We start from the raw sequence: 14,000 nt of genomic DNA, 5'->3' as shown, positions 1-14,000 counted from the left end.
TATGCGGTTGTGGGAAGAAGAGATAAGAGGGGAGTAGAGAAGGAGATCATGAGAGGATCAGAGGTTGCGTGAGGGTAAGTACCGGGAGACCATGTCACAGATGTATGGAGGAGACAGGTTGTGGATGGCTTTGAATGTCATAGTTAGGGTTTTGAACTGGAGCCTCTGGACGATAGGAAGCCAATGAAGGGCTTGGCATAAGGGAGAGGCTGGGGAATAATGGGGAGACAGGTAGATTAGTCGGGCAGCAGAATGTAGGATGGATTGGAGTGGTGCCACAGTGCTAGAGGGGAGGCCAGAGAGTAGGAGGTTGCAGTAGTTGATGCGGGAGATGATAAGGGCGTGCACTAGTGTTTTTGTGGTTGTGGTATAATGAAAACTCATACAATAGAAAAGAAAACCCACAAGAAAACTGATGGGGCCAGTCTCATGATCAAGCAACAAATGGCTGCCTCCATACCATATGATGCAGAAGAAAGCAATGATTTTGAATCTTTGAAGGGAATGTGTCATCAGAAAGTTGCCTAATATTTAAATCAGGTTTTATGTTGAACTAATTTTTTTTCACTTATTGAATTTTTGTTTTTCTTTATTTTTTTTTACATCTCTCTGTATAGTAAATAACACAGGTTCTACCATTCACAATAGATGTCACAGCTCACCTTCTCCTCCTGTAAATGGAAAATGAAGACAGTAAATGATCAAAGATGTTAAAAAATACATTTAACATAAAATCTTGTTTTAATCGATAGCCCACTTTGTGATGACACATTGTCTTTAAAAAAAAATATTAAATTAAGCAAATGATCTTGAAGATTTAGAGTAAAATGTAATTGGTCGTGTACGCTCACAAAACATGTCAGATGGAGAATTATAACCAAATAATATGACTGGAATATGAATTAAGTTGTAGAGTGCCACAAATACCTTTATTTAGAAAGCTTGACTTAATATTACCCTACAATGAACCATGACTACAGTCATCAATCATCGGGGCATGTTCTCGGAAGAAAAATACCTTGACATTAACCTGGATTTACACTATTTAAACAAGTAAAATTAAGTTAGTGTTAACAAAATATTAATAAAGCTGCGTGGCTCCCAGCCCCCTCTTCACTAGGCTCCGAGTAGCTTAACACCAGGAAATGTTATGTAAGACGCATACAGCCTGGAACTTATCAAGCCAATACCTATGTAAGGAAAGTCGTTGTCAAGAAGATTTCGATTTAGTAGGACTGTACTCGACTGTCTCTATCAGCCCTCTGGCTGTCTCTGTTAGCTGTCTCTGTCAACTCATTGGATGTCTCTGTCAGTCCCAGATATTGAATGACGTAACAGATTGTATGCTCGACTGCCGCTTCATTAAATCTCCTCTTCATTATGGCCGTGAAGTCATTGAACAAGTTCTTCAAATCTAGGAACATGTCACTGGAGACAAAGACATGGCTCATACATAGTCTGATCTTTTATAAAGTAATATATGGATGCGAAACGTGTACGATAAAGAAACAAGACAGAAGAAGAATCAACGCTTTCGAAATGTGGTGCTGGAGAAGGAGGTTATCAATACCATGGATTGCAAGAAGAACAATCAAATGAATTTTGGAGCATATCAAGCCAGACATGCCACTCGAAGCAAAGGATCACCAAGCTATGCCTACTCTGGACACATCATACGAGGAGAGCAATCACTGAAGAAGGACATCATGGACGAAGAATAGAAGGAACAAGGCGAAGAGGAAGAGCAGCAACCTGTTGGCTTGATACTATAAAAAAAACAGCAGAAAAGACACTTGTAGACCTACCTAAGCTTGCCCAAGATCGATCTTCCTACAGATCGTTCATCCATCAAGTAGCCATGGCTTGAAATCAAGCCAAAGGACACTAAATAGATAAATTAAGGACCATAATTTCGGCAGTAAGTAAGACGCCCAGCTACAACCTCTTTTAGACTTCAATGGAAAAAGATATATGGACACCTCTTCATTTGTCAATCTCTAAAGTTGCCAACTTTCTAATTTTTTCCTAGATTTTGGAATTAACCCTGGCAAGTTTGGACTTGTCGTTTTCCTAAAAGGGGCAAAGTTTTGCATAAACCCCCGACCAGAAGTGGACAGTCCCATCTGTTTTTTGGGTGTTAACAGTGCCAGGAAAAAAACATCTCTATGATGCCAGCTGAGATGTGGTAGGGTTGCCTTCATCTTGGATAGGTAGGATCATAACCATATGCCGTGACTGCCTAAAGTGGAAAATTAATTTGACTGCCCTAGTTGTGTGTTCCTGGCAGCCCAAGGTGTAGCAGGTAGAAATCAAACCCAATTCTAGGTGCCTGAAAGGGCTCAAAGTCCCCTACGTTTCACAAAACATCTGATAGGTGTTGAGAATTTTTAAGGGTATGTGCACACGGTGCGGATTCTGCTGCGGATCCACAGCGTTTTTGGCCCTGCGGGTCCACAGCAGATTTAGGTGCCTTGTACAGTACCTTTGTTTTCAATGGTAAACTGGAAAACGCAGTGCACATGCTGCTGATTTTTCCGCACGGTTTTGCTGCGGTTTACAGTCCGCAGCATGTGAATTCTTTTGTGCAGAACCGCTGCGGTTTCACACCTCATCCATTATGAGGTATGAAACCGCAGGGCAAAACCGCAGATAAACCGCAGGAAGTCCTGCGGATTTCTCTGCGGATTTCACTACAAAATCCGCAGAGCCAAAAAACTCCGTGTGCACATAGCCTTACAGATTTATAGAGATGCACCTATCTTTAGAGATTTTAATTTGTCAAATTTTTCCAAAAAATTTGATATGCAGCAAATCGCAAGTACTGCATAGGCTCCAGTTGCCCTGAATAAACATGTGTAACACTCTGAGGTCTCGAAGGACTATGTTAAATCCATTCCAAGCATTTTAACAAAAATGTAGTCTTATCAATGTCCAAGTGACCTCAACACATGCCGGTATGTCTATGGGTCATCAATGCTTTGCTGTCACACATTATCCGTTCAGGTTACTTAGTTCTTTACGACTTTCCCTCACTGTATTGCTAAGCTGTGAGCTGTGACGTCCTGTCACTATCCAGATTCCCACTTTCTTTTTTCTTCTTTTGAAATTTTTCCCAAGGCAACAGTCCTTGTGCTACTGCCAAAATGGATGGAAGGAGGATACCAGAATCTTTTTCTACTATGGGCCCATAAGCGACCCCAGTTCGACACCGGTCTCAGCACTTCATCTTACCCAAAAATGCTGAGGAGAAGCCCTTAATTCCAGAAGTGCTCACTTCAGTCAACATTTCACATGTATAAAATTGTAGGAACCAGACCCGGTAATGCTTTTATGATTCAATCGGCTCGTCGTATTGAGATTTATATTGTAGATTATTTTGCAGGGGATTATTTGAGCATTTGCTGAACAAACTGTTGAGACGTTCACGCCGGGCGAAGGGTAACTTGGCTTGTTTACAAAAGAGAGAAAAAAAAGAGTTTCCATGTGTGAAAATTCACATCATTCTGCACAGTACGCATGCATTAAATCATCTGTCCATGAGGGATTATGATTTATAGCGCATGAAGTAATCAGATGATGGGGTCTGGATGTAAAGTGTTCAAACAGTGCTGTGATGTATATGGCTTGTCACGCGGGATCAGGATTTTACTGTTAAAAATGTTAAAGTAGTTATATGGGATTATATAATCAGATTTTTTTTGTAATGAGAAACAGCGCCACTGCGGTGCATAGGCTATGCCTGGTATTGCAGGTCTAAGTTGTGTATAAGGTGTACACTATATTGCTAGTGTAGCAGATATAACAATTTATTTGGGGATTTGGTATAGTAATAGGAGGGCCGGTCCTGTCCCATTTCCCCGTGGAGGAAAACTTTTTTGGGGGGTTTACTAGAGAAGAGTGAATCTTTTAAGATTCAAGTTGTCCAGCTTGGTTGAATGTTTCCCAAAAATTTGAATCATTGCAAATTGCAAGCCTCCAATTTCCCTGAAAAGACGTGTGTAATATTCTGATGTCTCCTAGGACTGTAGCCAATGCCTTTTCATCTCTTCAACATGTCATGTTGAAAATGGTATCTGATCTGCAGGCAGGGCGTTACAGAGCAGAAGGAGATGATCAGATTGATAGACATTTGTGTGGATCAAATTTCAGGAAAAACTTGCATTTTATTCATTGTAATTCCTGGTGTTTGCGTAACAAGGGCAACTGGGGGGAGGGGGTGGGGGTAGTTATGGCCGAGTTATTTAAAGGCACAGTTCACAGACAGAGTCCACTGAGCAAATGGTCAGCAAGCACCCCGGATCCTTGTACATAAATAGACGGGACCGACACAGCTTTTCCAACAGTTTACCTTGTTCTCTCTCCGGCCCCGGTAGTCCAGGCGAAATAGAGTCCAAGAAGGCAACTGTTGTCCAACAGGGAATAACTTTTAATGAACAGGGATGGAATAGAAAGAAAAGCGTACAACACTGGATTCCTGATCTCTCCCTGACACTCTCCACAGCCGCACCCACAGCAGCTGCAGCAGCTGAAGATGTACAGTGGTCCACGCGCTGACATCCGGGTGCTTAAAACCCCTACAGCTGGGGACCCTTCCAGAGTCCTGGGGCCCATATTGCAGTCCTTAGTCCTCCTTTAGTCCTTAGGGTCTATTTAGTCCTTGGGGCCCTTTTTAGGCCAACAGATCTCTCCCCACCGGGAGTCTGGCAGTGCCCCGTCTATTCAGCACGTCTGCTCTGAGCTAACGTACCCGAGCTTCTGACAGGAAGCAGTAGCTTTCATCTCCCCTAAGGCTGCAAGTGCAGCCCACAAAGTTAACCATTAGCTGTCCCTACATAACTACAGGCAGCAAATTGACATCACACATACAAAGGTAATTAAAGGGAACATCTACAATACAAGGCATCACAAGTACAGCACATATACATTAAGAGCATATTTATATAAGGTGCACAGGGAAGATGACACTGAGAAGGAGAGGATGCAACTGGGTCACCCTCCCAGGGCTGTGGGGTACTTGGTACCGGGCCGGTGTCAGTGGGATATGTCATGGCAGCTGTGACCCGGTCCGTGGCCCTGGGCGCCCAAATCAATGGTGGTTTGAGATATAGTTTATGTGAAAGTTCGTGACGCCACCTGTGGTGTTTGGCAAGCAAGATGTTACGCCAACGCTGCGTGCAGATACGCTGCGTGCAGATCCTCTGGGGCTGATGGTGTGTTGCAGCAAAGATGGTGTAGCTCCCCACAGGTGAAGCTCTAACCCCAGGGCAGTGTAATTGCGATAGATGAGGATAGCCGCAGGCAGTGTGAGGAATGCTGATACCCAGATGTAGCGGTGCTGACGGTGTTAGCGCACAAATGAATGGAAGACACCAGGGCTTGCAGTTCCAAAGCTTTACTCACAGTTCGTGGTACACACTGGTGCCTGCCTCCATGCTGTGTCCTCCGGGGCAGAGACTCAATCAACCTCCCGGGCAAGTCAGGGTTCTCCTCTCCAACACTCCGCCAACATGTACATTTCCTGAACGACTCCTCTATTGCGCCTTTTGGTGTGAAGAGCTCCAGTACCGTGGTACTCTGAAGTTCCTCCTGTCAGATGTTCCTAACAACTCTACTCGTATGGCAGACAGCTGTAGCCTACTTCGGGGACTCCTTTCTCCTGAGTCCTGGCTCTCTATCCGTGTTGCTGTTGTGCCCCAAGTCTTAGATGGGAGTAGTGCATTTACAGCCAACTACTCCACCGGTGTCTGCTGCTGAACCATAAGTGTCCATACAACCTCGGGGACCGGGCCCCGGCCTTGCGCTGAGAACCTATAGGCAGGGTTCCTCTTCCAACCCACAACTCCTCTCTGTTCTCCTACTACTTCGTTCCGCGCTGTTCCTTCTCTCTCCTATGGAAGCTTAGGTTGCAGTTCTATGTCTTTCTCCTTCTGTTCCTTTCCCGTGCCAGCTGGCTCAGGTCACTGAGGGAGCTGCAGCACTCCTTCCTCCATCCCTTCTTCCAGGGATCCCCACTCCTCTCGAGTTGCTTCCTTCCTCTCTGACCCTCTGTCAGACTGAAACTGTAATTCTAAACCTTCCCAACCTTTTATATGGATCTAAACTCCACCCACCTCCCAGCACATCTCGTGTTACGAAGCAAGGACCCACAAAAGGTGCTCTGCTACCCTCTAAGCATGGAGCCGCAATCTGGTCCTTTGCTGAACTATCCTGTGTGTGGGGTGCAGGTGTTGGAGTGTAGAAAGGAGTTCCCAACTTACCTAGGTGGTGCACTACACCTTAGGAGAAGGCACAGTACCTCTGTGGCGACTGTGCCTCAGGGGCACTACACAACTGAGGAGACCGGCCACCTCCTGACATTTGCATGTATTTGAATGCAGTGGGCGGGCCTACTTAGTGATTGACAGTCTTCCCTGTATAACTGTGCATGCAGAAATAGCTGTCAATCACCAAATATTATCCACTGGACTTGCGCAGGGGTTATATTGAAGAAAGTGTGAATTTACTTATTTTTTTCCAACAAACCTATTTATAATTCTCACTTCCGTGGCTTAGGCACCAAATATATCAGCTTGTATATGTTTGCTAGACCAACTCGAGCCTCATTCAATTTCTCAGGAACTCTTCGGGGTGGTGCGTTCACAAAGAATTATTGATATAGCATAAGAATTAAAAAAAGGGGAGCGCTCACCCGATCCTTAGTGATGCATTTCTTTAATCCACAGTTAGCATAACATCAACAAAACGTTAAAGTACGGTGTGCAGGTGGCAGGGGAGTTAGCAGGTGAGAGCGCCTGACCGAATACGGCCGTTTCACGCTAATCATGCACTTCTACGGGTTCATATTAGCCAGGATGTCAGCATATGGAGAAATGAAGGATGGCACTCACTGCTCAAATGTGCAAGGCTTTATTCAGGAATAAAAAGGTATCGGCACGGGAGACATGTGTAGAGTACGGACTACGGCTGTTTCGTGCTGCTGCACTACAACGGGACCCGTTGAAGCACAGCAGCGCGAAAATGCCGTAGTCTGTACTCTGCACATGTCTCCCGTGCCGATACCTTTTTATTCCTGAATAAAGCCTTGCACATTTGAACGGTGAGTGCCGTCCTTCATTTCTCCATATGCTGATTTTCTACATTGTTGATCCATGGATTGAGCACCCATTCCCAGTGGGGTTGTTTGGAGGTATTACTGAGTGTGAGATTAGACCTCTTGGACTGCTTATTGAGGTCAGGGCGGTGCAGTGGTGCAAAGTGTTTCTTTTTTCTCTCTTGCTTGGAATTAGCCAGGATGTTACAACACTTCCTTTTAACAAGGATTAGGGAGTGGTTAAACACATAACAGTGAAATAACACGTTTATCTATTTATTTATTTCACATGTTATTTCACCAGAGCCTGGAGGATGGGCTTTGCCTTGCGAGAATGGCCATGTGGAATCCACTAAGCGGTACATCAGTGACTGCATCACAAGCAACTTGACCTTGTGGCAGCTAAGTTAGCACACGAGTGGATGCCTGGGAATACTCACCTATTTCTTGGCCACACAATCAAGTATGGATATCTGTTAATGCAATGAAGAAATAGATGATGATGACAACACCAACTAGGTAATACTTGAATCTTCAGGTCGGCAACATGCCCACCAGCAAATACAAATTGCCCAGAACAATAAGTGGTGCAAAATAGATAAAATAGGATTCCACAAAATATGTATGTTGTAGAGTCCAAGAATTGACACGTCATTCACCAATAAATTGTTAACTCTTTAGTCTATTAGTAATACATCGATACGATGATGACCATTGGAGTAGACAAACGTTCTCCTCACAAAAAACATCATGAAACCATTTGCCTCAATAATTGTGGTATCTATGTGTTACTAATGGAAAAAAGCATCAGAAACGTATTGGTGAGTGCCGTATTTATTCTTCGTCTCTATACTACTTACAGGTAATATGTGAAGATCCAGGCTGGCTATCAGAAAGACAAACACAAGGAGGCGGGGTAAGAGGACAACTTGAGTCTTGCTGATATTGTTGGCCATCTTACTTTTCCCACATGAGCAATTGATGTTGCTTCATGCACTGATGGAGAGCTCTAGTTTCTGATCTATTTGAACCAGGATGTCTGCAGCTTGTTTTCCTCCTGTGGAGCCTGCATACTGCCAAATTTTTGTTATCAAGCAAAGAAAAGAAAATAGTCCCCTAATCCGAGATGCCCACACATAGGACTCACCACCACCACCACCACCACAAAAAAAGCTTTCAGTGGCTGTTGTGCCTCCTACACCAAAACAAAAACAGTTGTGTAATCACCTGCTCCCATGCTCACCACAGAGGAAGATCTCCTCCTGGAAAATCTTTTACTCAATATCCACTCTTTACTGCTGATGCCAACACCTTTCTCCACTTATGGCCTCACCTTCCTGCCACTCCGATCTGCCTTATCCACTACACAACACAGTCATCATCATCGTCATCCCTGATTCAGCTGACAGTTATCTCAGTGTGAGAAATGTCTTTGCCCACCCTCTTATTTCCCACTCGGCTGCCACTATTACTGCCCCTACCACCACCATATCTGACTGAGCCATCAACACCAGTAGGCGTTTGAATCGTGCCCTCTAGAAGAAGAAGTTGTTGTTGTGAAATGTCTTCCTATTCCCTCAGAGTTCTGTGGCTTATATGACTAGAGGGCAGAACAGACACATTGCGGGTGAAATTGAAAGTCCGCAAGGTGAAAGAATAGCTATTATGGCGGTAAAGGAGCAGGACTATGCAGAACACTGACTCAAACTGACAGTGTCACTGTCAGAGGTAAAATCATCTTGCTGTGATTTGCCTTATATTCCATAATGCCCTCAACTTCCTTCACACTAATGTAAAGGAGAACAATTGTGACCTGCAGTGGGCAGTGGTGGTGCTGCTTTTAGCAGCTCCAACATTGTTATCTGTAAAAAAAGATTGACGGTAACTTCCAAACAGAAAACTGGTGTGTACAGGTGCAAACTAAGACTAGCCATCTCTATACATAACTAACAAATAAAGCTGAAATCTGTAGCGCTATAGCATGTAAACATGAAATATATGAAATTTGAATTGCATTACTGCTCTAGATAATAGTAAAGAATGGATATACTAAGCACATAATTTGGACAATTCATGCATGCCCAGCAGCCAAAGCCAAGGTGACCTGGTTGGTCACATTTTTGGGAAGCCCAAGTAGTCTGTGACTCGTGCAATTTTCTGCAATTTGTAAAATGGTGACTGCCAGTTTTGGTGATTCATGCAAATCAAATTGCTCATTGTTCGAATTCACAGCACATCTGCAACATATCATTGATCACACTGGCACTGCTGCCGGTACCTCTCCTAACTCTCTTCCTCTATGGACTGAATCTCTATATTATTCACAGACTACTAAACTCATCTTCTGCACTGCTGCAGTTATCAGTCTGGGGTATTTGTTCAATGTTTTAGGGTTTTCTCTCCTTATCTATATTGCTGAGTTGTGACGTCCTCTCACTATCCAGACTCATCCTAAAATGGCGACTGCATTCCCTGACTTGGCTTTTATACAGGTTTTGACAGTCTCTCCTGATTGGCTGTGCTATAACATGCGATGTAATTCATGCAAGGCATTATGGGGAAGCCCAGATGGTCACATCTGAGGTCATGTGAGCCTTCTCTGACTGATGTAATCTTTTGCTTTGTGTAAAATGGCACAAAGCTATTTTTTTGGCAATGTGCGCTAATTAAACCGAAAGTTGTTCAAATTTACTGGATCCATCGAATTTCACATAATTTGACTTCTTTATAAGATAATGGGAGCAAAGGGCCAAAAAATCAAAATGCATGTGCCCATTAGGCATTGCTCCAATATTTTTCAAGAAGTTTAGCTGAAGTTTTCAACTTTTTTTGACCAATATTTGTAGGTGATCCGCAATGCTGTTGGCATCCAGGATTTCAAAATATAAAATTGGGATTAATTATAATAAGCGACAGCCTATAGATGCCGCAGGTCGGAGATTAGTCAGTGAAGTTTGACATGCAGTTAGGATTTCATAGCACAAGTAAAAATCATTACGTTCATCCAGAGACATATGCAAAGAGTGGAAGAGCATCTGTTCCAGGCTGTGGAAAGGCTAAAAGGAGCGCCTGTTTGCAGATTGTCTTGTTAGATCATCACTGTCTTTCATCTGATAGGATCAAAGAGTCCAGGATTAGTGTTAAAAAGACTTTGGAGAAAAGAGAACTTATTGGTTTTTGGGATTGCTGCGAGCCTTCAGTAGTTCGCTGCTTAAATCAACTTGTCAGGTTCACCTCCATGTTGTATTTGAATGTATTGATTTTATTAAGCCTCTGCTTTGCTCATGAACTGTTCTGCTAGATTTGAAGAAGTAGATTGTGGTGGTTTTATATTTTCTTCTTTCGGCCCCTATATTTTGTTTGCTCTTGCAGTTACACTCATAACAATCACTCAATTGCATGTTTATTTAAAGGGGTATTCGGGATGCTAATACTGATTGTCCACTCTTAGAACAGGTCAACGATATTTCACCGAGAATAGGACACAGCTACAGTACAAGGCACAGCCATAACCATATTGTGTGGTTCTGTATCTGTGTGTACTCACTGGAATGTCACAGCCTTTTCTTTCTGCTGTTTGGGTTCCCAGGAGTTTGACCATCACCGAACAAATACTGGTGATTTAGCCTAAACATAGGATTACACTTTCAGAAAACCAAAAACCCCTTTATTAAAAAGTTTTTCTCTTCTTTTTAGCCACACTTTCAGAAAAGAAGACACTTGCAGACCAGTTAGAGTAGACCAGTTTAAGTTTGGTCATATTTAGACTTAAGTCCTAAGTTAGGCCTCATTCTTGTACAGAAAAAAATGGTCATCATCGGTCTTTGGTCAGTGTTGCAGTTTTCGTTATCAGTGTTTCGTCAGTGATTTTCTCAAAAAGCCTAAATACAGTAAATTGCTGACATCACGCCAGCCTTTCTAGAAAACACCGGCGATTGTCTAAACGCTGTGTCTAATATCATGTCCTCACTATATCTGAAACTGAACCTGTCAAAGACTGAACTCCTGGTGTTTCCTCCCTCTACTAATGTACCTATACCCGACATTTCCATTTCTGTGTGTGGTTCCGCTATTACTCCCCAGCAACATGCCCGCTGTCTTGGGGTCATACTTGATTCCGAGCTTTCCTTTGTCCCCCACATTCGATCACTGGCTCGCTCTTGTCATCTGCACCTCAAAAATATTTCTAGAATTCGACCTTTTCTTACTTTTGACTCTGCAAAAACTCTTACTGTTTCTCTTATTCATTCTCGTCTGGACTATTGTAACTCTCTTCTAATCGGTCTCCCTCTTACCTAACTCTCCCCTCTCCAATCTGTCTTGAATGCTGCAGCCAGGATCATATTCCTCACCAATCGTTACACCGATGCCTCTACCTTGTGCCAGTCATTACACTGGCTACCCATCCACTCCAGAATTCAGTATAAACTTATCACCCTCACCCACAAAGCCCTCCATGGCTCAGCACCACCTTACATCTCCTCCCTTGTTTCAGTATACCACCCTACCCGTGCCCTCCGTTCTGCTGATGACCTGAGGTTAGCATCCTCAATAGTCAGAACCTCCCACTCCCGTCTCCAAGACTTTACACGTGCCGAGCCAATTCTTTGGAATGCACTTCCCAGGTCAATACGATTAGTCCCCAATCCCCACAATTTTAAGCGTGCCCTGAAAACACAGTTATTCAGACTGGCCTATCACCTCAACACATTAACCTAATCTATCCCTATGTGGCACAGTCAAAAGTTCTACCATAACCAGATTTCCCGCATCATGTTCCCACATGCTTTATGCATCCATTAGCCCTCTGTGTCTGTACTGTTACACACTTAACATTATGGCTGGTCCATACAATCAGGGCAACTGTTACCACCCACCTTTCGTGTCTCCCTCTTTCCTCATAGACTGTAAGCTTGCGAGCAGGGCCCTCATTCCTCTTGGTATTTGTTATAATCTGTGATTATTGTTATGCTGTAATGTCTATTGTCTGTACAAATCCCCTCTGAAATGTAAAGTGCTGAGGAATATGTCGGCGCTATAAAAATAAAATTTATTATTATTATTATATTAAATTGCAAAGCTTTAGTACGTGTTTGTTGTTTTTACAGAGACCATACTCACATTTGTCACCTATCAGTCTCTATGTATCTTTTTCTGAATGCTACACTTCAGCTACCCATACTCTCGTCCTCTCATTTGGTCGACAGCCCTCTCTTCCAACACCCCCACAAACACAAACTCATAGCACAAACCCTATTCAATGACTCTGTAAAGGCCGCACATCAGGAGGTTGGCAGATCATGCAGAAATCAGCTTTTTTATCTAGTGTATATAGGGGCCTTGAGGGCATTATCCCTTACTTCACAGACCCAGCTCTTTAGGGACTTATTATTCCTCTTATACTTGTCACTCTTTCCCTTTCTCAATGCTTCTGTCTTATTGTCACCAATGCCTGTCACTATGTCCTTCCTGCCTCTCAAGAATAAAGGAAAAAAATTTTTATCACACTGATGTCTAACTGGCCCATTCCTCGTTGGAGGTCTAGATTATAATTTAGGTCCTCTCTCCCCACCACATTCTCATTTGGACAAAAAGCAAGTGCCACTTAAATCCTGAAACTTTCAAGGGCCATGTCTACGCCAACGCTCTGACTACATTTTCAATATAATACTACCTGAAACTCAGTCTCCAGGCCACATCACAGGCCTTGACTATAACCCCTGCCGACATGTAGGGATTTTCTCAAATACCCGACTACAGCCTCCCATGGGTTTGAGTTCATCTTTCTCATCCAATTTTTCTGATAACTCTATCAGCTCCGAAACACTACAAATCAGGTTTTCGCTCACCATCCACTCTGTGACCAAGTGAGACAACTGTGCAGTCTAACACTACGAGGTCTGCCAGGTGATCTCTGCTTGCGGTTCCTTACACCTTTCTGACACATAGTCTAACCCCTTGTCCACCATTCTAATTCAGCAATTTATAAGACACACACCTTTTCACCAAAATGGGATGATTAATCACTCTTGGTGACCAAGGTCTCCACCTGCCATTTGCTTAGATCAACTTGACCATGTCTTTCCTCTTCAAAAAGTAAATCTCACTCTTCACCCAATGGCACCTATCAGCCATATTTTACGTGCTCCCTCATGACTAGAGTTGAGCGAATTTTTCAATATTCGCTTCGGATTTATGTTCATCGGCGAATATGGTTTTTGCAAAATTGGCTGAACCAGTGGCGGATTATAATGTCAATCTGGGCGGTAGCCCAGGGCCCGGTGGTGTGGGGGGGCCCACCAGCCCAAGGAAAATTGCCCCATTATAATCCGCCACCATAGCGCCACGCCCCCCCATATACCGACAAGACCCACCAGCCACCACAGCGCCAGCCACCTGACTCCTCCCCTCCTGTGACCTCATCACAGGTCCTGTGCACACAGCCCTCAATGTATTGTATGTGGGACTGCTGTGCTGGTTGTCATGGTGCTGTATGAAGGAATTATGTGTGGGGTCAGGAGGGGTTTACAGGGTGAATGTAGCTGCGTGTGTGTGCGAGGTGTACAGAGCAGAGCCGCATGAGTGCGAGGTGCACGGAGCAGAGCCACGAATGTGCAGGGGTGTACGGAGCTGAGCTGCACGTTTGCGAGGTGTACGGAGCAGAGCTGCACACATGAGCGGTGTATGGAGCGAAGCCATGTGTGTACGAGGTGTACGGAGTGGAGCAACGTGTGTACGGAGCGGAGCCATGTGTGTGTACGGAGCGAAGCTGCGTGTGTGTACGGGGTGTACGGAGCGAAGCCGCATGTGTATACAAGGTGTACGGGGCAGAGCCGCATGTGTACGAGGTGTACGGAACAGAGCCCTGTGTGTACAGAGCTGATCCGTTTGTTTACGGAGCGAAGCCGCG

Source organism: Dendrobates tinctorius, unplaced genomic scaffold, assembly GCF_039654945.1.
Source record: "Dendrobates tinctorius isolate UK_male_01 unplaced genomic scaffold, ASM3965494v1 ptg000039l, whole genome shotgun sequence".
Lineage (NCBI taxonomy): Eukaryota > Metazoa > Chordata > Amphibia > Anura > Dendrobatidae > Dendrobates > Dendrobates tinctorius.
This window is presented reverse-complemented; position numbering follows the sequence as displayed.